This window comes from Phaseolus vulgaris, chromosome 11, assembly GCF_000499845.2.
Source record: "Phaseolus vulgaris cultivar G19833 chromosome 11, P. vulgaris v2.0, whole genome shotgun sequence".
Classification (NCBI taxonomy): Eukaryota; Viridiplantae; Streptophyta; class Magnoliopsida; order Fabales; family Fabaceae; genus Phaseolus; species Phaseolus vulgaris.
This window is the reverse complement of record NC_023749.2, coordinates 22971040-22992877: the sequence shown is the minus strand read 5'-3', so window position 1 is coordinate 22992877 and position 21838 is coordinate 22971040.

The following is a 21838-nucleotide window of genomic DNA, read 5'->3' as shown; positions in this document are numbered from 1 at the left end:
GAAGTACAGCCGGAGGGGCACGCCCGTTTCCGGTTTGCAGAGGACCGGTGGCGTCGCCAGGTATTCTTTCAGCTTAATGAAAGCCGCTTCGCATTCGTCAGTCCATGCAAAGTGACTATTTCTCCTGAGGCATTGAAAATATGCGTGCCCCTTCTCTCCCCCGGCGGAAACAAACCTTGAGAGCGCTGCCATCCGCCCTGTCAACTGCTGCACTTCCTTTACCGACGTCGGGCTTCGCATGGCGATGATCGCTGCGCATTTGTTGGGGTTCGCCTCTATCCCCCTCTCTGTGAGCATGAAACCCAAGAACTTACCGGCCTCTACCCCGAAGACACACTTCTCAGGGTTTAGTTTGAGGCGATACTTGGATATAGTGACGAACAACTCCTCCAGGTCCGCCATGTGCTGTGCCCTATCCTGCGACGCCACTACCATGTCATCCACGTAGGCGTATACATTCCTTCCTAGCATGGGCGCCAAGACCTTGTCCATCAGCCTTTGGTAGGTGGCGCCCACGTTTTTCAACCCAAAAGGCATCACCTTGTAACAGTAACTGCAAGTCTCTGTCATGAATGCAGTTTTGCTCTCATCTCTCGGGTGCATTTTGATCTGGTTGTATCCCGAGAATGCATCCAGGAAGCTTAGCACCTTGCAGCCGGATGCACTATCCACCAATGCGTCGATGCTGGGGAGTGGGTACGAGTCCTTCGTGCACGCCTTGTTTAAATCTGTGAAGTCCACGCACATCCCCCACTTCCCATTCGCTTTCTTCACCAGAACGACGTTGGCTAGCCACTCAGGGTATTATATTTCCCTGATGTGGCCAGCGCTCAGCAGCTTCTGCGTTTCTTCCCTTACCACCAGCTGCCTCTCTTTGCGTTTCCTCCCTTACCACCAGCTTCTGCGTTTCTTCCCATACCACCAGCTTCTGGGTATTGTATTGCGTTTCCTCCTCCTTTGGCACACGGGCTGGACCGTGGCGTCCATGCTGAGGTGATGACATAGGAAATCCGGGTCGATGCCGGGCATATCTGAGGCAGACCATGCGAAAGCATCTAAGTGGCGTGAAATCACCTCTGCCACCCCTTCCTGTTCTTCGCTCAACAAACGCCCTAACTTAAACGTTTTGCCACCAATCTCCCTCTCCACGGCGTTAGTCGCCGGTTGCTCCCAACTATCATCCTGAACGGGCGCCGCCTCTTCCACAGGCGCCGTATCGTCAGGTCCCTCCTCCATGTGCGTATCTACCTCGGGCATCGCCCTCACGGGTGTGGCCTCGTTAGGCGTTGTCCCGGCGGGCGTCGCCTCAGTCATCGACGTGTCAACGCTGCGCGGGCGCTCAAACACCATGAACACGCTTTTCTTCGTTTTCAGGCTATTTTCATAACACTTCCGTGCCTCCTCCTGATCCGACTTGATAACTATCACCTTACCGCTGAGGTCCGACAGCTTCATCTTCATATGGCGCGTGGAGGCTACTGCGTTCAGCCTGTTCAACGCCGGTCTGCCCAACAAGATGTTGTAGGCGGAGTTGGCGTTCACGACCAAGTACCGGATGCTTTCGGTACGCGAGGCCTCTCCATCCGTGAACGTAGTCCTCAACTCCAGGTAGCCTCGAACTTCCACCTGGTTATCCGCGAACCCATACAGACACCCCGTGTAGGGCCTCAAAAGGTCGGGAGACAACCGTAACTTGTTGAATGTCGACCAGAACATGACGTCTGCTGAACTCCCCTGATCGACAAGAACTCTGTGCACCTTTCTTCCAGCTGTGACAACCGAAATGACCACGGGGTCATTGTCATGCGGCACCACGTCATGAAGATCCCCTCTCGTGAACACGAGGTCCGATTCCCACGGCTCACCCGAGATCCTTTCTTCGATTGAGTTGACCCCCCTCGCGTATTTCTTTCGCTGGGAGGCGGTGGGCCCTCCGCCGGAAAAACCTCCAGCTATGGTATGGACTTCGCCGAGAACCGGCGTCTCATATGCTTGTTCTTCCGCTGGCAGCGACAGGGCAGCGGTCGTGGCGGGTTCCGTGACATAATCCTTCAAAAACCCGGTTCTCACCAGCTCATCTAGCTGGTAACCCAACGACAGGCAGTTATCAATGTGGTGACCGAAAGCCTTGTGGAACTCGCACCAAGAGTCTTTCCGAGGCCCTAACACCTTATCAGACTTCGCCGGTCGCCTCAACTTCTCGGCTATATTAGGCACGGCGATCAGGTCCTTCAATCCCACCACAAAATTGTATCTCGCCGGCCTCGCCCTCTCTCTGGCCGGGCGATCGCCTCCTGTTGGACCCCGAGGCTGGGGCTTTTTGGCCTCGTAGGGGCGTCTCCCCTCTGCTTTCTTCCTTCCCGTCGTGGTCTCATTGACCCTAACGGGCTGAGTTCACGTCGGTCCTCTCGGGCGTGAGGGCACGACGCTGGTGCGCTTCTCACACACCTCTCCCTCAGAAGCGATATGTTCCACCGCCCGACGACGTATTTCAGCGAAAGTCCTTGGGCGGTTGCGAATGATGGACTCGCCAAAAGGGCTGGGGCATACACCTTTCACGAACGCGTACACGATCATGGGCTCCTCTGTCGTACCAACCGTTACTACCTGGGCCCCGAAGCGGTTAATGTATTCCTTTAAGGTTTCCCCTTGATACTGTTTCACATCAAATAGATCGTAGGAAACCAGCGGCGGGGCCTTGTTTGCTAGGTATTGTTCCCTGAACAACCGCGACAGTTGTCGGAAGGAGGTGATATGGCCGTCTACCAGGACCATCTGTGTGTGAAATACAGAGAGGTGCGCCTCAGGATCCTCCATCCCGGTGAAGATCACCTTGGGCCCTGCGAATGTGTTGGGGCTCACTGCATCTAGAATCTCCTGCGAGAAGGGAGTGGAAAACTCCCTTGGCAGGGAGAGGTTCTCCATCTCGTCATGTTCGCGTTGCCCCCGATTATTCCGCAAGCCCCGGCGCAACTTCTCATTTAGACGATGGAGCTCTTCGTTCCTCACATGCGAGGCTTCGAGATCCGCTTGCATGCGTTCCTGTTCCAACTTTGACTCCGCCATATCATCTTGCAGCCCCCGTATTATCTCCAGGACCTGCTGCATGGATAGTTCTTCTGGCGCAGCGCGTGCGGTAGTTCGTCTAGTGGTGGCCATTCTTCACTGTTTTATCAATGTTATCGTGACCTGATAGATCCTTTCCACCTTGCGATGGGACCAATGTTTTATATTGGCCCCACGGTGGGCGCCAAATGTTCCGTTCGATTGACCTGGGACGTCTATTTGCACGACCTCAACCGTCAGCTAGGGACTCCTTCCCACTGGTTACCTGTGGATTCCTGCAAAGAAGGGAAAAAGTGTGCCCTAGCGGCCATTTGCACTCCGACGCTCAAGTCAGCCAGTAAGAAACACCAAAAACTATGCACCTCCGTATCGGAGCACCGCGTATAGCACTCTAAAGGTGGTAAAAAGGAAATTGTATCTAGTGTCTATTTTCACCTCCTGGCAAAGATCTTTCCCCAGTCCCTTGTCCGTAACCTCAAGGCTCCAACAAGCAACTAGAGAGTTTCTGGAAAATTTGCCAAAAGTTCGAACCCCGTTTCCAACATTCAAGGCGCTATTTAAGCTACTCCCACATTCAAAGCGCCTTAAAGCGCATTTAATTATAAAACGTAGCGCATTTAATTGGCGCATTTAATTATAAAACATAGCGCATTTAAGACGTTGAAACGCTTGGGAGCCTTTATAGTACCTTAAACGCTCGAAACGGAAACTGTATTAAATGACTTTAATTACCTGGTACCTGGCTAAATGGTGTTTCTATTCTGACCTGGCTGCTGTACACGTGGAGGGCTCACAACGCCATGACCCCATCTGGGGACGTTTCTTCGTGTGAGTCCTCCTGCTTGGGAGTGCTACTGCGCAAGGGGTGACTTTTTGGGTGCCAACTCATGCCCCCAATTGTCTAGTCACTCACTTTGAAAGCGTATCTGCCTTCCTCTCGTACCCTGCGCCTGGCTACCCTGGGCGTGACCCTCCTCTTGAGTCGTATCTGTCCCAAAGGCGTCTCAGGGGCGACAGGGGTACTTCACGAGTCAGGCTGCCCTACACCGGTGCTACCACTATGGCCTTGAAGCCACCTTTCTCTTCTCTTTATCACTACCCCGGATTTATCGGGACCTGAAGCCTTCCCACGGCGTCGCTCCCTCCATGGTCTTTCCTACCCATGGGTATCGGGGAACCACACTTTGATTGCCTTGCCTTAGTGATATTTAATCTTGGCGACGCCCTGGTTGGGCGACGCCTTCACCTTGGCGACGCGCTGCCTTGGCGACGCTTCCTCGCTGCCTTGGCGACGCTTCCTCGTGGCGACGCTGGCACTTGGCGTTTCTTCACCTAGGCGACGCCTTATGTTGGCTTTGAGTCCAGATGTTGACTTTGAGTCCAGATGTTGACTTTGACCTTGACTTTGTCAACGCCCGGATACGGGACGGTACAGTTTATTTATTTATTTATTTCCTAAATATACTCTTTGTCGATTTGATTAGAGAGGGAGAACCAATTGGGTATTCCAAGCTCGTCTTCCTCTTACAATTTATATTTTAGCTTCTTTCTTAATTTTACGGTATAGGAATAATATGCAAATGGAGAGGTAAAAGTGTGACACGATTTCTTTGGTTTTGACCCACACATATAAGCCCTTAAAATATAGCCTCATTTCTACCAAAAATATGTATTTTCTTCCTGCACCCCACAATTTCTTACTGCACTCATCTTTTAAAATGACTAGTTTACCTTTCATAAAGGTGACATTTAGATTATTTTTTATGGAAATCTTTAAAAACAAGTTTTACCGAATTTTTTGAACAAAATTTTCAAAAGATGCTTTCTCAAAATATGAAATGCATTTCAAAATAAATTTTGTGAAATAATTTTTTCCAAATAAGCTTTTCAGAATATATGACCTACTTCTTTCTGGAACAAATTTTTTATAATATATAAAAAGTTTTGAAAACAGAATTTCAGAAAAAACTTTTCAGAATGAATTTTCTACCAAATCCAACATTTTATACACTCTTTTTTTTTTCCCTTTCAAAAAGTGTAGTAGAGAACGACTACAACGATAACAACTGTTCCGGCCGGTTGACCTGGGACGTCTTTGTGCGCAACCTCACCCGTCAGCTATGGACTCCTTCCCACTGGCTACCTGTGGATTCCTGCAAAGAAGGACAAAAGGGCGTCCTAGCGGCCGTTTGCACTCCGACGCTCAAGTCAGCTAGCAAGAAACACCAAAACTATGCACCTCCGTATCGGAGCACCGTGAATGGCACTCTGAAGGTGGTAAAAAGAAACTGTCTCTAGTGTCTATTTTCTCCCTCTGGCAAACAACCTCTCTCTCTAGTCCCTTGTCCGTAATCTCAAGACTCGAGCAAGCAACTAGAGTGTGCTTTGGGAAAGTCTGCCAAAAGTTCGAACCCCGTTTCCAACATTCGAGGCGCTATTTAAGCTACTCCCTCATTCAAAGCGCCTTAAAGCGCATTTAATTATAAAACTTTCAGCGCATTTAAGACGTTTAAACCGCTTGGGAGCATTTATAGTACCTTAAACGCTCGAAACGAAAACTATATTAAATAACTTTAATTACCTTGTACCTGACAAAATGGCGTTTCTATTCTGACATGGCTGCTGTATACGTGGAGGGCCTCACAGCGCCGTGACCCCATCTGGGGGTATTTCCTCGTGTGAGTCCTCCTACCTGGGACTGCATCTGCGCAAGGGGTGACTTTTTGGGTGCCAACTCATGCCCCCAAACATCTGGTCACTCACTACGAGAGCGTATCTACCTTCCCCTCGTACCCCGCACCTGGCTACCCTGGGCGTGACCCTCCTCATGAGTCGTATCTATCCCAAGGGCGTCTCTGGGGTGGCAGGGGCACTTCACGAGTCAGGTTGCTCTACACTGGCGCTATTACTATGGCCTTGAAGCCACCTTTCTCTTTTCTTTATTACTACCCCGGATTATCGGGATTTGAGGCCGTCCCACGGCGTCGCTCCCTCCATGGTCTTTCCTACCCATGGGTATCGGGGAGCGACACTGTGATTGCCTTGCTTTTGTGACACTTGGCCTTGGAGACGCCCTAGCTGGGCGACGTCTTGGCTTGGCGAGGCCAACACCTAGGCGACGCCTTACCTTGGCGACGCCTCCTCTCGGCGACGCTTGCACTTGGCGTCTCCTCACCTAGGCGACGCCTTATGTTGACTTTGACGTCGACGTTGACTTTGACCTTGACTTTGTCAACGCCCGGATACGGGACGGTACACAGGCCCCCCAGTCTTAAGCTGAAGACTTGTCTTCAGCGCAAAGACTAAGGTCTCGCCCACGCCATCCACGTGTCACCCTGGTGACGTGTCATTCTTTGCTGACGTGACGCTTCTCGAGCCATTGACGCGACATTCTCTGAACCATTGGGGTGCCCTTAATGGCTGATTGGACATCCTCTGAAACGGGGAAGGTAACACCTTTTGGGGCCACGCTTAATCAAGTGCCACGTGGCTCATCACACGGTCAGCCTCTGAAGTCCCTTTCGCTCCCCTTGAGCGCTTAATCCTTTGACACGCGGCTCGATCACACGGTCCCTAATTAGCGCCTCTTGGGTTGCAAATGTAACGTTTAAATTACCTAAAACCCCGCGCTCAAACCACTGTTTCATCCATTCTCTCTGCATTTCCGCACTGTTCATCGCCTTCGAGCTCTTTCTCTGTGATCTCTGCTCTTTCCTTCGTGCTTCCATTCCTTCCACACTTCGACATTAAAAGGTATGATTTTTCCATCTCCATTACTCTTCTTCTTCGTCGCATTGCATCGCTGTGTATTGAACTGCCTGGGACTGTTTATGTTTATGCGTTTCTACATCCTTTCGCTCCTCCATTCTTCTCCGTTCTCTTCTCCTCCTTTTTGGGTTTTGATCCTGCCTGTTGACCAGAACGTTGGAACCTGCCTCGTCAAAGGATCGACGTGTGCACCGCTTCAAACCTCCGTCCTTCTCCGAGATCCACCTCAAGAACCTGCAAAAGAACAGAGCGGCGCCGCTGCGGCCGATCGCACTCCAACGCCCAAGTCAGTGACGGAACCACCAAATACTAAGAGCAAGAACACTCAAGAAATCTCAAGGAACCGTGCAATGTTCTCTCTCACAGTAAGCTCTAGAACTCGCAAGCGTAAAGAGTGTAATCTGAACGTGCGTACCTCAGAAAGTTCGTTGAGAACTCTTATATACCTGGTTACTTTCTCTCTCCTGGCAGTTACAGACTTGGACATGTGGCTCGCATCCAGTCGTACACGTGCCATCATCTGGAGCCTCCTTGACTTGGGCGCTGCTTCTGACTCTCTTTTTGGCTAAGTTATTTACGCATGGTACTGCCTAGTGCATAGCTAACTTGGGAGTGCGATCTCTACTGGAACTGGCGAGTTAGGGTGCCTTCGTACACCTTCCATGTGGTCTCGCCGGCCGCCTTCATAATCTGCTTCACCTTCATCTCCGGCGATGTGCTTGCCCTGGCGATCTCCAACCGCTTGGTCGCCTGAGTTTACATCTGGCGACTTCACCTTCTACTGGGCGATCGCCTGGTATGCTGAAGATCGGAACACGCCAACTTAACAACTGGCGACTTCACGAGCCCCCGACTTCCTCCCCTTCTGTCAACCTGGCGCCTTGTCAACACTCCTACACTGTAGCTTGGTGCCACGTCATCACTTCCGACTACCAGGACGGTACACAAGCCCCCCAGTCTACGTGGCACTGACGCAGAATTCCAAGCGGTTGTACTTTCTGCTTCTCTGACGCTCCACCAAACCCCTCACCCATCGCTCGACACGTGGCTTTATCAACGGTTACCTTCAGTTACCGTTTGCGCTTCCCAAACCCATTTCGAAAAACCCTTAACCCATTTTCACTCCACACTGTTCCATCACTTTTCCTCGTATTCACAAACGCTTCAACCTTCTTCTGCGGAAAAGCTCTCGACGTTCTTCAACTCTCTGAATCACCAACATTCTTCATCGCCTTTCTGATCATAAAAAGGTACTTCCTTTCCTTCTTCTGCTGGTTTTTCCTGCATTTTAATCGATTCGCATCATCCTGTAACTGTCTGGTGCATACATTGTGGGTTGCTTTTTCCATTTCTCCTTCTACGTAACTTAGGGCTTCGTCAATCGTCGCAACGAACCTACGTTCGTTCGTTTTTCACCTTTCTTCCATGATCGAGTCAGCCTCTGTGACCCCTGACCATTTTTCCTTTTCTTCTTCCTTTGCAGCTGCAACAATGGCTCGCACAAAGATCACCCCGAATCCTCCTCCTTCATCACGAAACCCCTCTTCACAAGCACACGACCCATCACGAGTTCGTGGCGCTTCATCTTCCCAGGCTGAGAGGCCTGCGTCTTCCCGCCCTAATCTGGCCCAGGCGACTCCACCTATCACCGGAGGAGCCTCCGTCCCCACACCAGACTTCAAAAAATTGTATCCCTGGGCCAACTCGACCCTGCTGAGGGAAACATCTTCTGTGAACACTGCGGGGGTAGTTTTGCGGTTGAAGAAGGGGGATGAACTTCATCAATCATTCCACAAGGAGCACGATGAGAAGATGACAGTGCTACCTTGCCCCCCCAATCTGCCCGTTTGTGCCGACGATAAGGCGAGCAATGACGGGACCTTCTGCTTCGTCTACACAACGCTATTCAAGAAGGTGAAACTCAGGTTTCCCTTTACACGTTTCGAGAGGGAGCTCCTCACCGAGCTCAACATTGCCGCCGCCCAGCTCCACCCCAACAGCAGGGCGTTTGTGCGAGCATTCCAAGTGATGTGCGATCATCTGGGGTTGCCCGCATCCGTAGATGTATTTTTGTTTCTCTTTGAAGCCAAGCACCCAGGAGACCACCTGTGGGTTAGCTTAAATGGGATTGCTGGGAGATCAATCCTCTCCATCTTCCAGCAGTCCTATAAAGATTGGAAGGAAAAGTTTGTCCAAGTGCGCCCCAACGACAAGGACACTTCCCTACTCGACGGCTTCCCCTTGTACTGGGTAAACAAGGGGAGCAAAGAGTCCAAGAGCTGCTTCAGGAGACCCAGAAGTCCTGATAGCATGGGTGCATTGGACAGGGATCTCTGCTTCTTTTGGAAGAGTGTGGCGGATGCCAACATCACCTTCCTCACCACCACCCTGATCTGCTTCGAATTCTTCGAGGACCAACTCGAAATTCGAATAGGTTAGAACATTCAAGCTTCTTGCTTTAATACTTGCTTTTGTTAACTGTTTCTGGGCGTCTTGTGCGTTGTGCGCAAGACTTTGGTTTTATTTTTCTGCACCCTTCATCTGTTTTGCTGTTGCATACTGCCTTATGCATTTATCTTCTCTTTGAACTAACCCATGCATTTTTGCTCTTATGCAGATAACATGTTGGGCCAGGCCAAGCTTGCTGAATTAAGGACGCTCGCCCGACTCCATGGGTTGGCAACGGGCTCTCAAACAGTGCCAAATTCCATGGTGGAGATCGCCGCCACACAGGGCCGATCGCCACCCAAGGACCCAGCTCCTTCCGATGTCCAACCCGCCACTCAACGAAAGAAACTTGTCCTCAAAAGGCCCAAGAGGAAAGCTCCCCAGGTAGTCCACGAGGAGGAGGAGGAAGACGACGAGGCCACTGAAGATGGCCTCGTTACAAAGAGGAAGAGGGTGGCACCTTCTTCACCACCTGCCCCACCCCCTCTTCCAACCTCAACACCGCCATCCACGCCTGCTCCACCTCCAACAATGCCATCTCCACCAGCTCCCGCTTCCCCAGTCCAAGCCATTCCATTGGCAACTGCACCACCCGCGGTTGAGGCCGCCATAGACAATTTCTTGGAGGACCCCCCAAGCGCCTCCACGCCATATGTATCAGTTGGAGGGGGACCTCCTTCCAACGCCTCAGCCGCAGATGTTGCTCCAATCGGGGATGAGGTTGCCCACACCTCTCCGATTCTGATCACCGAGTCCCCGACGTCGCCACCACGAGCAGAAGCGCCTACTGAAGAACCAACTAAAGAAGGTGGCGACGAAAACCAACAACAGGCCCACCCCGCGCCTCTCCAAGCTGCAAACCTCCCTCTTGAGGTCACGAGGATGTGGGAGCCTTTATCTGCTAAGCTAAAGACGATAGCAGAAGACATCCCCGCCATCATAACTAGAGCGGTGCAGAGCTCCACCAGGAAGCTCCAGGACGACCTCTTCAACCTTAAAACTGAGAACAGCACCATGAAGGTTGAGGTGGAGAAGTTGTCCTTCAATCTGACGCTCGCGGAGATTGAACACTCCCGAGTAGAAGATGCGATGAGCACCAAGCTCCGATTGGCGCGCAAGGAGGCCACTGAACTCCGCCGTAAGGTACAACAACTGGCTCAAGAAAAGATCGAACTAGAGAGCAAAATTGTGCCTTATCGCGTTAAGGTGGCTGACTTGGAAGCTTCGATAAAAACTGACGCCGCCAAGGTGAAAAAACTGGAGCAGAGGTCTGCTGATCGGGAGATCTTCCTGGGTAAGGTGGAGAAGGCGAGGGACGACGCCATTGCTGAGCTTGCCGAGGCCAACAAAGAGAAAGGGAAAATCACTGCTGAACTGGGCCAAGTGCAAGCGGAATCCAAGAAGGTTGCTGAAGACCTTCTCCACGCTCAAGAGATCAACGAAAAACTCAAGAAACAAATCGAAGAGCTGGAGCAGCAGAATAAGGGGCTGAAGGAACAAACTGAAGGACTCCAAAAGCATATTGAAGACCTTAACATGAGTTCTGCCCAAATTCTGGCTGCTGGATTCGCTGCTGCACGGGAACAGTTTGCATGCTTGTTCCCCGATCTGGATCTCAGCATGGTGTCTTTAAACAACGAGGTGGTGGATGGGAAGGTGGTTCCCGTCGAAGACTGATCAATTTCCCCTCATCCATCACCTTTATGCTTTTTCTTTGTGCAATTGTAATAACCTTCATATTTTCCTGTCCATGTGCTTTGAACTAGTATTTACTTTAATGAAATTGCCTTTGTATTTCTTTCTGCAATTTCTTTGCCTTCTTCAACTTTCCTTGCGCAATTTTACTTCAGAAAAAATAACTTAGCGATTTTGTAGGCTCGATCTTGCACTTAACTGTTTCGAACCATTTCAACTTCAAGCAATAATAATCACTTTCACAGCTCGTAATCTTAAGGCAATTAACCTTAACGTAACATCACTCTTCAAGCAACGAACTTCAACTCAACCACTGGCTTAAAACATTTCTTCACCCGATCTGCTCCGTCAGCACGGGTCTTTAACTTTCTCGCCGTTGCTTGAACTTTTCCTGGTCGCCAAAGACTCTTGGCGATATCAGCTTCTTTCTGGCTTCATGCCTTGGCCATTGTTCTTTTATCTGGGGGTAGAGGCGCCTTTCGGATCCTTCTCTACCTTCCTGAACTTCAGAATAAAAGACCGGGTGGCTAAGCGTTCTCTTTGAACCTACCTTAGCCACCTTCCAAACTTCGTCCACCCTTAACACCATACCTTAACTCGTTCGAGACGAGAAGGATTTTATCTTGCCTGAACTCGCTCATAGGCGAGAAGGTCTTTTACTTGCCTAAACTCGTTCATAGGCGAGAAGGTCTTTTACTTGCCTCTACATTGCCCCGGGGGTTACATCTTCTCGCCCCCAGAAACACTGAGGACTTTTCACTGGTGCCTCTACATTGCCCCAGGGGTTACATCTCCTCGCCCCCAGAAACACTGAGGACTTTTCGCTGGTGCCTCTACATTGCCCCAGGGGTTACATCTCCTCGCCCCCAGAAACACTGAGGACTTTTCGCTGGTGCCTCTACATTGCCCCAGGGGTTACATCTCCTCGCTCCCAGAAACACTGAGGACTTTTCGCTCTTCCTCGCCTGCACTCGCGCGAGGGCGTTGAGGTCTTTAACTCTCCTCAGAACGCACGGAGAGCCTCCGACCGCCGAAAGACGATGAGGACTTTAACTTTAACTTGTGCCTCCAATCGCCGAAAGACGGTGAGGACTTAAAACTTTTAACTGGTGCCTCCGATCGCCGAAAGACGATGAGGACTTAAAACTTTTAATTGGTGCCTCCAATCGCCGAAAGACGATGAGGACTTAAAACTTTTTTAGAAAGCATGCAGCATATCTTTAACTTGCCTTAAGCCACATACAAGTGACAAGGTCTTTCTTCAAAACTTTCTGAAAACAACAGGCACGCAATCTAAAACAACTTGTACTTTGAAAACTTCTCTTTATTGGGTGGCCTCATTAAAAACCCTCCTTAGGGAAAAAAGAGTGCCCCCTTCAAACTGTTTCAACAGAGACATTGTAATATAACTTCGTGTTTGTCTTTACTTACAAGGCTTCTTAACTGTAATACAACTTCAGGTGCGTGGCGTTCCAAGTGCGAGGAATCGCCCCTCCTTCCAATGTCTCTAAGCGGTAGGCGCCGTTCCCGAGCGCCTCGGTTATTCTGAACGGCCCTGTCCACTTGGGCGACAGTTTATTCTCCATCTCGTACTGGTGGGCTTTTCTCATTACCAGGTCGCCTTCTCTAAACTGCCTCGGCATCACCTTCGAGTTCTATCTTCGTTCAATCCTTCCTTTCACCGCCTCAGCCTTCAATCTCGCCTCCTCCCTGATCTCATCCAGTAGATCCAGGTTCAGCCTTCTCTCTTCATTCGAGCCTTCCTCTACAAAGTTCTGGAATCTCGGCGAGCTCTCCTGGATCTCTACTGGAATCATTGCATCACACCCATAGACCAAGCTGAACGGGGTCTCATGGGTTCCTGACTGCTCAGTGGTGTGGTACGCCCAGACTATACGGGGTACCTCCTCAGCCCAGCTTCCTTTGGCTTTCTCTAGTCTTCTCTTCAAACCTCTCAGCAACACCCGATTAGCTGACTCCACCTGGCCATTCGTCTGAGGGTGCTCGACGGATGCAAACACTTGTTGAATTCCCACCCCTTCGCACAGCTTCTTCCACAAGTGGCTTGCAAACTGAGTCCCATTGTCTGACACCAAGCGCTTGGGCACTCCAAACCGGCACACAATATTCTTCCACACGAAACCTTCAATCTTGTGTGCGGTGATCTGGGCCACTGGCTCTGCTTCGATCCACTTGGTGAAATACTCAATCGCCACCACCAAGTACTTCATCTGCCTGATCGCCAGCGGGAAAGGTCCCAGGATGTCGATTCCCCAAGTATGAAACGGCCAAGGGCTGTAGATCGACTTCAACTCTTCGGGAGGCGCCTTGTGCCAATCGGCGTGCAGTTGGCATTGTTTGCAACATTGGGCATACTTCTTGCAGTCTTCTCTCATCGATGGCCAATAATACCCTGCACGGAGAGTCCTTGCGGCCAGAGCTCGACCCCCGACGTGGCTTCCGCATATACCTTCGTGGAGCTCTGCCATGATTCTCGTGCACTTCTCGCCATGTACGCATTCCAGGAGTGGGTGAGTGAACCCAAACCTGTACAGATCACCATCAATCAATGTGTACTTGCTAGAATTTTTCTTTACCTTCCTAGCCTCTGTCGGATCCAGTGGGAGAAGGCCATCTGCCAGGCATCGCTTGTACTGTGTTATCCAGGTGTCTGGCTCATGGATCGCGCAGACCTGCGTCCTGTTCACCTTCTCTCCTCGACATGCTCTAATTCTCGGCGATCTCAACGTTTCCTGCGTCAGGGACTTATGACTTCTCGCTGCTTTCTCCGTCGACTTGCTTATCTGAAGAACCAGGTGATCTGCCACAAATGCTCTCGGCGTCTTCAGAGTTTCTTGAATCACCGTCCTCTGCCTACCCCCCTTGCCTGAGCTGGCGAGCTTAGCTAGCAAGTCAGCTCGGGCATTCTGCTCCCTGGGCACATGTACTACTTCAAAGGAGGCAAAGGAACTCTTCAATTCCTGCACATACTCCAAATAGGCCGCCATTTGTGGATCTTTAGCCTGGAACTCGCCTGTTACTTGCCCTGTGACTAGCAGCGAGTCGCTCTTGGCCATTAACACCCTGGCTCCCATCTCCTTGGCCAGCAAAATCCCGGCGATCAGCGCCTCATATTCTGCTTGATTGTTACTGGCTTTGAAGGCAAATCTCAAAGATTGTTCGATCAGCACGCCGTTGGGTCCTTCCAAAATGACTCCAGCACCGCTGCCCTGCTGGTTCGACGATCCATCCACCGAGAGTACCCAACGGAAGTCGTCCCCTTCAACTTGCGTCGCCTCAGATGAGAGCTCAACCACGAAATCTGCAAAGATTTGCCCCTTGATCGGGCCTCGAGGCTCATATTTAATATCAAACTCTGACAATTCTACTGCCCATTTCACCATCCTTCCTGCAACGTCAGGCTTCTTCAAGACCTTCTGGATGGGCAGGTCAGTCATCACTAGAATGGTGAAGCTATGGAAATAGTGGCGCAACCTCCTCGCCGAAAATACCACAGCCAGCGCAGCCTTTTCCAGGGCCTGATATCTCGTTTCGGGGCCCTGCAACACCTTGCTCACAAAATAAATAGGCTTTTGAGCCTGATCTTGATCCTGGGCGAGCACTGCACTCACCGCCCTCTCAGTTACAGCAAAATACAACCTGAGAGGGGTTCCCACCAGCGTTTTGCACAAGACCGGCGGGCTCGCCAGATATTCCTTCAGCTTGACGAAGGCTTCCTCGCACTCCTTCGTCCACGCAAACTTATTATTGCGCCTCGGGCACTGAAAATAGGGATGGCCCTTTTCTCCGCTAGCTGACACAAAGCGAGACAGGGCTGCCATCCGACCTGTTAGCTGTTGAACCTCCTTCACCGTAGCTGGGCTCCTCATCGCCAGGATGGCGGCACACTTATCAGGGTTGGCCTCTATGCCTCTTTCAGTCAGGAGGAAACCCAAAAACTTTCCAGCCTCCACGCCGAAAATGCATTTCTCTGGATTAAGATTTAATCTGAACTTGGCGATCGTCGTGAACAATTCTTCCAAGTCTGCAACGTGCTTGCTTTTTTCCGGCGAGGTCACGACCATGTCATCGACGTACGCTTGCACGTTCCTTCCCAGCATCGGTGCAAGTACTCGATCCATCAGCCTCTGGTACGTGGCCCCCGCGTTCTTCAGCCCAAACGACATCACCTTGTAGCAGTAGCACGATCTCTCCGTCATGAAGGCTGTCTTCTCTTCATCCATGGGATGCATCTTAATCTGATTATACCCCGAGAAGGCATCCAGGAAGCTCAACAGCTTACACCCTGCAGCACTATCCACCAGGGCGTCTATGCTTGGTAAAGGATACGAATCCTTTGGACAAGCCTTGTTCAGGTCAGTGAAATCGACGCACATGCGCCATTTCCCGTTACTCTTCTTCACCAGCACGACATTTGCCAACCATTCAGGATACTGAACTTCCCTGATGTGGCCTGCAGCGAGGAGTTTCCGTGTCGCACTGGTCTTACCAAGTTGTCCATCGCCAGGTGATGGCACAGGAAGTCGGGATCGATCCCGGGCATGTCCGAAGCGGACCATGCAAACGCGTCCAGATGCCGCTCAATCACCTTGGCGATCTGGTCCTGGAGCTCAACCTCCAGGGATCTTCCCAGCTTGAAGATCTTTCCCCCAATTTCTCTCTCGAGCCACTGCTCGACGGGCTTTGGTCTGGTTTCTCTGGCGATCACCGCCCTGGCGATTCCCAGTTCTCTCGCTTCCTCCGGGCGATTCCTTGCCTCTTCCTCCTCCAGACCAGCATTCCCCTCCCCCAGCTCCGCGTCCACCATCTCCACGTCCCTTCCGGCGGTCTCTTCTGTTACCGTCGATCTGGGCTTCACACCAGGAGGCGGGGTGGTTGTTACGTAACTCACCGATCTCTTGTTTTTCAGGCTATTCTCATAGCACTTCTTTGCTTCCTTCTGATCGGATTTGATGGTGATGACCACCCCCTCCATGGATGGCAACTTCACCTTCATATGCCGGGTCGATGGTATGGCACCTATCCTGTTGAGCGTGGGTCTTCCCAACAGGATGTTGTATGCTGAAGGAGCGTTTACAACCAGATACTTGATTTCTTCCGTTCTTGAACCCGCCACGTCTGTAAACGTTGTCCTTAACTCTATGTACCCCCTGACCTCCACTTGGTCACCAGCGAACCCATATAAACATCCTCCATAGGGCCTCAGCTGGTCGAGGGGCAGCTCCAACTGCGTGAAAGTCGGCCAGAACATTACATCTGCCGAGCTTCCCTGGTCCACCAGCACCCTGTGGACCTTTCTTCCTGCTGTTATCAACAAAATTACTATGGGATCGTTGTCATGAGGCACAACATCCCGGAGATCTTGCTTGGTGAATGTAATATCCACTTCTGGCGAGTGGTCTTCAAACATATCCACCGTCATCACAGACCTCGCGTACTTCTTCCTCTGTGATGCGGTGCATCCACCGCCTGAGAAACCCCCTGCAATGGTGTGGATTTCTCCATGCGTGGGCATCTCGTGCTGCTGAGCTTCAGCACCTGCCGGTTGGGAGCTCGACGCGCCCCCCGTCCTTCTGTTCAGCAAATAATCATTTAGGAACCCGCTCTTTACCAGATCGTCGAGCTGGTATCCTAATGCTAAACACGAGTCCACTGTATGGCCAAAACCCTGGTGAAACTCACACCAAGCGTCTGGCTTTGGTCCCAGCACCTTGTCGCCCACCTTTTCTGGCGCCTTCAACCTAGCGGATATGTTGGGAATGGCGATCAGATCCGCCAATCCCATGACAAACTTCGTGTGGGTGGCATTTTCTAGGGTTTTGTTCCTTTTTCTGCCTTGGCATCGCTTGTTAAAACCCTTTTCCTTTCTTCTTTCTCCAGTTATTTATCCGCATCATGGTGCTCCTGAAACCAAGGTCCGGTTCTCCCCCCAAGACCGACTATAAGGCCCTCTATACATGGGCCCCTGACAAGCTTTTAAATGAGTGCACCACTCTGACGACCTTTCAGGACTTGGAGAACCATCGCGGTGATCCCCATTTGTACAATTTCAATGCCTTCTGCTGCACCCATGATGCCCACATTTCCGTTCGTCCCGGCAGGCCAGGGGAACCTGTTTGTGTGGACGACAGACCCAGGAAAGGGAACCCCTTCTTCTTCATGTACCAAATTGTATTTAAACGCATCGGGGTACGCCTTCTATTCACACCCTTCGAGAGGAAACTCCTCTCGGAGATCAATACCGCCCCTGCCCAGTTACATCCCAATAGCTGGGCCTTCGTTCGGGCCTTTCAGATTCTTTGCGGGTATCTAGGCGTCCTCCCCTCTGTGGACGTCTTTTTACACTTCTTCGAGCTGAAGAAGCAGGGGAAAAGCTTTTGGGTAAGCTTTTCCAGGATCGTTGGCAGGATCCTTTTTTCCCTCTTCCAGAACTCGTACAAAAGCTGGAAAGGAAAATTCTTCAGGGTGTGCTGCGCCAAGCATGACCCCACAGCCTTGGACGACTTCCCTCTATATTGGACAGAGCATCCCAAACTGCTCAAGGCCAAGGCCCTGGACGAGCTGTCCTCTGCTGATAGGGAGGTGTGCAACGCCTTGGCTGGCCTGGGGATCGTTTTCGACACGGTGAAGCTCATCGCGTGCGAGTACAACGCCCATTCCCTGTCCACCTACTTTGGTAGGGAGGCTCCTCTCTTATTGCCTTTTGTTATCTGTATTTTACTGCATCATGCTTGCTCTGTTGGCCTCTTCCACCTGTTTTCCTCTGTGCTAAGTGCCTTATGTCTCATTCATCTGCGCGTTTTGTGGATTTGTATAACTGTATTAGCCTTAACTTCTGTTATTTGGTTCGTCTGAATGTAGGATCGGTGATGGATGCTTCCAAGAGGATGGTCCTGGCAAAAGCACTGAAGGCTGCTCGTGCCACTAAAGCTGGCGCCTCCTCCGCCCCTGCCGCCGATCCAAACCTCTCATTAACCTTGCCCTTACCAACACCGACCACTACCGAAGCCCCACTAGGCTCATCTTCACCACCCCCACATAGCCCCCAACTACTTCAAACACCTGGATCACCTCCGCCCATCGTCGCAGTCCCACTGGCTGTGGCTTCATCACCGGCTCCAACCCCCTTTGACAAAGGAAAAAGGGTTTTGGAGATCCTCTCCGATGATGAGGACTATGATGGCGCGGTATCCTTCAAGAGGAGGAAGGCTGCGAGGGTTCCCTCCCTTCCAGCAGCATCACTTCAAGGAGGGGATTCCTTCAGGGACAACCCCCCTAGTGCTACCTCTCCCCCTCCTAGTATAGTCTAAGAAGAGAAAGGTGAAGGGGCTGAGTCTGCTCCGCCTCCCCCTCCAACTGAGGTTCCCGCCGATCCTGCCTCCGTTTCTGCCGCTCCCGATATCATTGCTATTCCTCCTCCAATCATGCACCTGATGAGAGGCTTTCATGGGGGGTTAATACCAGAAGGTTCCGACAGGAGAGAAGGAATGCCCTTCTACTTGGGAGCCTTCTTGGCCATGGCCCTTGACTGGCGCGCCCAAGCTAGAAACGCAAACTTAAACACACAAGCCCTCCAGGCCCTGGAAGCAAGGGTGGCTGCTCTGGAGGAGGAAAAGAAAGCTCTGGGACGCCAAAACGAGGCCTACCAAGCCTCTCTGAAGTTGGCGCAAGAGGCCAAGCAGAAGGCTGAAAAGTAGCTGGGCGAGGCGATGGAGCTTCAGGCCGACTTCTACGCTCGGGAAGTCACTCTCCAAGTTCAAGTAACAGGCCTCCAAGACATGGTCGAAGCCTCCGACGAGCTTCAGAAGGACCAGCAGGATCAATGCTGTGGGCAGGCTGAAAAACTGGAGCGGATGAGGGGGAGATGGTTGCCCAGGTCAACACATTGGGCCTTCTCCAGGTTGACCATGACAAATTGCAGATCGAGGTCAGCCGACTTCGTGTGGAGAAGGAGGCTCTGGAGAAACAGGTGGCTTCCGAGGACTCCACCATCGAGGAGTTGGAGAAGGCTAAGAAAACCCTTATCGACGACATGGCGGGTACCTTCGAGGAGGGGTTCAAAGAGGCTCTGGCCCAGGCCGTCTGCGAGAATCCGGGGATCGACGTTTCTAACTGCGATTCCACCCATCATGTCGTCAACGGAAAGGTCGTGCCCCTCGAGCTGGATGACTAAACCGCCGCCCTCAACTGCCCACGCCTAAGGAGAGGCCTGCTACAGCGGCGCCGTATCGTCCTCAGGGTGTCTAGAAACACCAAGCAATGGGAAGGCTCGAAGCCCCCGGGGGGTCATTCCCTCCATGGTCTTTCCTTCCCATGGGTATCGGGGAACGACCCGGCAGTGGTCTACTCAGCATTTGGCGATCTCGTCTCCCTCCACAGTCTTTCCTACCTGTGGGTATCGGGGAGGCGACGCCACTGGTGACTAGTTTTGACTTCTTCGATTTCATCTCCCTCCACAGTCTTTTCTACCTGTGGGTATCGGGGAGGCGACGCCGCTAGTAACTTGCAATGGCGATGTCCTCGACGTCTCATGCTGGCGACGCCTTCTATGCCTTCTACTGGCGACGCCTTCGGCGTCTCATGCTGGCGACGCCTTCTGCGCCTTCTACTGGCGACGCCTTCGGCGTCTCATGCTGGCGACACCTTCTGCGCCTGCTAATGGCGACGCCTTCGGCGTCTCATGCTGGCTACGCCTGGTGCGGTTAAGCCGTTGACTTTACTTTGGCATTGACTTTGACTTTGACTCTGGTCGACGCCTGAGGGTAGCGAAGAGCTCAAGGTCTCGCCCGTGCCATCCACGTGGCATTTTTTGTATGGCTGATGGGACGTTCCCCCACTTAACTTGATCCTGACCCTTTCTGAGCTTCTGACCCATTCTCGACGGCGCATCGTACCCTCGGGCATTCTGTCGACACGACGTTTTCTGAATGTTAACCAGTGGTGCCAGGATCATCCTCCCATCCTCTGCCACGTGGCTCGATCGCACGGTGCTCCCATTCGCGTCGTTTGGCGCTCTAACTGCAATATTTAGATCTTTACAATCTTGGACCTGCATCTATCACCCCGCGTTTCGCATTCTTCTTGCCTCGCTACACAGAGAGTTCCTTCTGCATTCCTCTTGGTTGGCGCTTTACCTCCCGTATTCCTAGCGCGCCATTCTTCTTTGAACTCCCTGCTCTTTGTTCCCCTCTTGTAGCTCCATGTCTTCCCACGTTCCTCCCCCTAGGGTTAACCCCAAGGACCTGTATGCGTGGGCCTCGAGCGAGCTTCTTGACGAGTGCTCATGCCTGCTTTCTACCAGGGCCATAAGGGAACACAAAGGGGATTCGTGTTCCTACGATCACCGTGCCTTCGCTAGGAGGCATGACGACGACATTGCCGTACTCCCTTGCACCCTGGGGGAGCCGGTGTGCGGGGAGGAACGGGCTAACGACGGGGTCCCCTTCTTTTATTTCTATCAGGTGGTATTCAAGAGCATCGGCGTGCGCTTGCCCTTCTCCAGGTTTGAGAGGGAACTACTGACAGAGATTAATGCCACTCCGGCCCAGCTGTATCCTAATAGCTGGGCTTTCGTCAAGGCCTTTGACATACTCTTCGGCTTTCTGGGAGTGCACCCTCGGTTGATATCTTTCTTCACTTCTTTGAGGTGAAGAGGCAAAAGAACAACCTCTGGGTGACCTTCAGTAACGTTCCCGGCAGGGTTCTCCTGACTCCCTTCCAAAACTCCTTCACTGGGTGGAAGGGTAGGTTTTCCAAAGTCTGTTGCTCTGATCTCGTGCCCTCCGCCCTAGATGGTTTTCCACTGTACTGGGTGAGGGAGACGAGGGCCCTCAAGTCCAAACCCTTCAAAAAACTAGCCCCGAACGACCAGGTGGTTTGCCGGATCCTAGCTGAGGCGGGGGGTTTTGACTCCGCCACCTTGATCAGTTTGGAGTTCAACGCTAGAACCCTAGAAAAGTATATATGTATGAGTGACTGCCTTAGAAACTTCCGCCTTTGATGCTTTCTAAATCTTTGCATGTTTTGCCTCATGGTGTCTTTAACATGTTCATTTCCCTTGGTGCAGGCTCGAAGATAAACCAGCAGCGGAGGTCACAACTTACCTGGGCCCTGCGGGCTGAGAGCGGAGATTCGTCTTCCTACCATCCCGACTCCGGAGGCCACTGAAGACTGGTTCGTTTGTATTCTTTGTATGAGCACAGGGCATGTAATGTTTCCCCCATCCGCCTTACTCCCATTTATCTTGAACATTGCTTGTAAATTTGACTCCACTGTACCATGCTTGGTTTCTGTAACGCCGTTTTACTTTTGCACACGCTTGTCATATACTGTGCGTATTTTCTCCGTTATGTTTCTTGGCGACGCCTACGCTTGGGCGACGCCTTCTACCTTGGCGACGCCCTCTCTTGGCGACGCCTTCTTTCTTGGCGACGCCTTCTTTCCTGGCGACGCCTTCTTCTTGGCGACGCCTGTCGCCACTTCGAACGGGAAAAAGATAAAGACTAAAAACCAAGGCAAGGTTTTTCTCGAACTTCTTTTTTCTTTTTATTTGGGTGACCTCGTTAAAAAACCCCCGAAAGGGAAAAAGAGTGTCCCCTTCAACAAGACTGTTACATGGCTGCTTACATAAGTCAACTAAAATAAAACTTCAAGTTGGCTGCATTCCAGCTGCGCGAAATGGGACCCCCTTCCAAGGTCTCTAGGTTGTACGAGCCATTGCCCTTAGCCTCGGTAACTCTGAAGGGTCTGGTCCACTTGGGAGACAGCTTATTTTCCAGCTCGTATGGGTGAGCTTTCCTCATAAGTAGGTCGCCAATCTGAAACTGCCGTGGCTTCACTT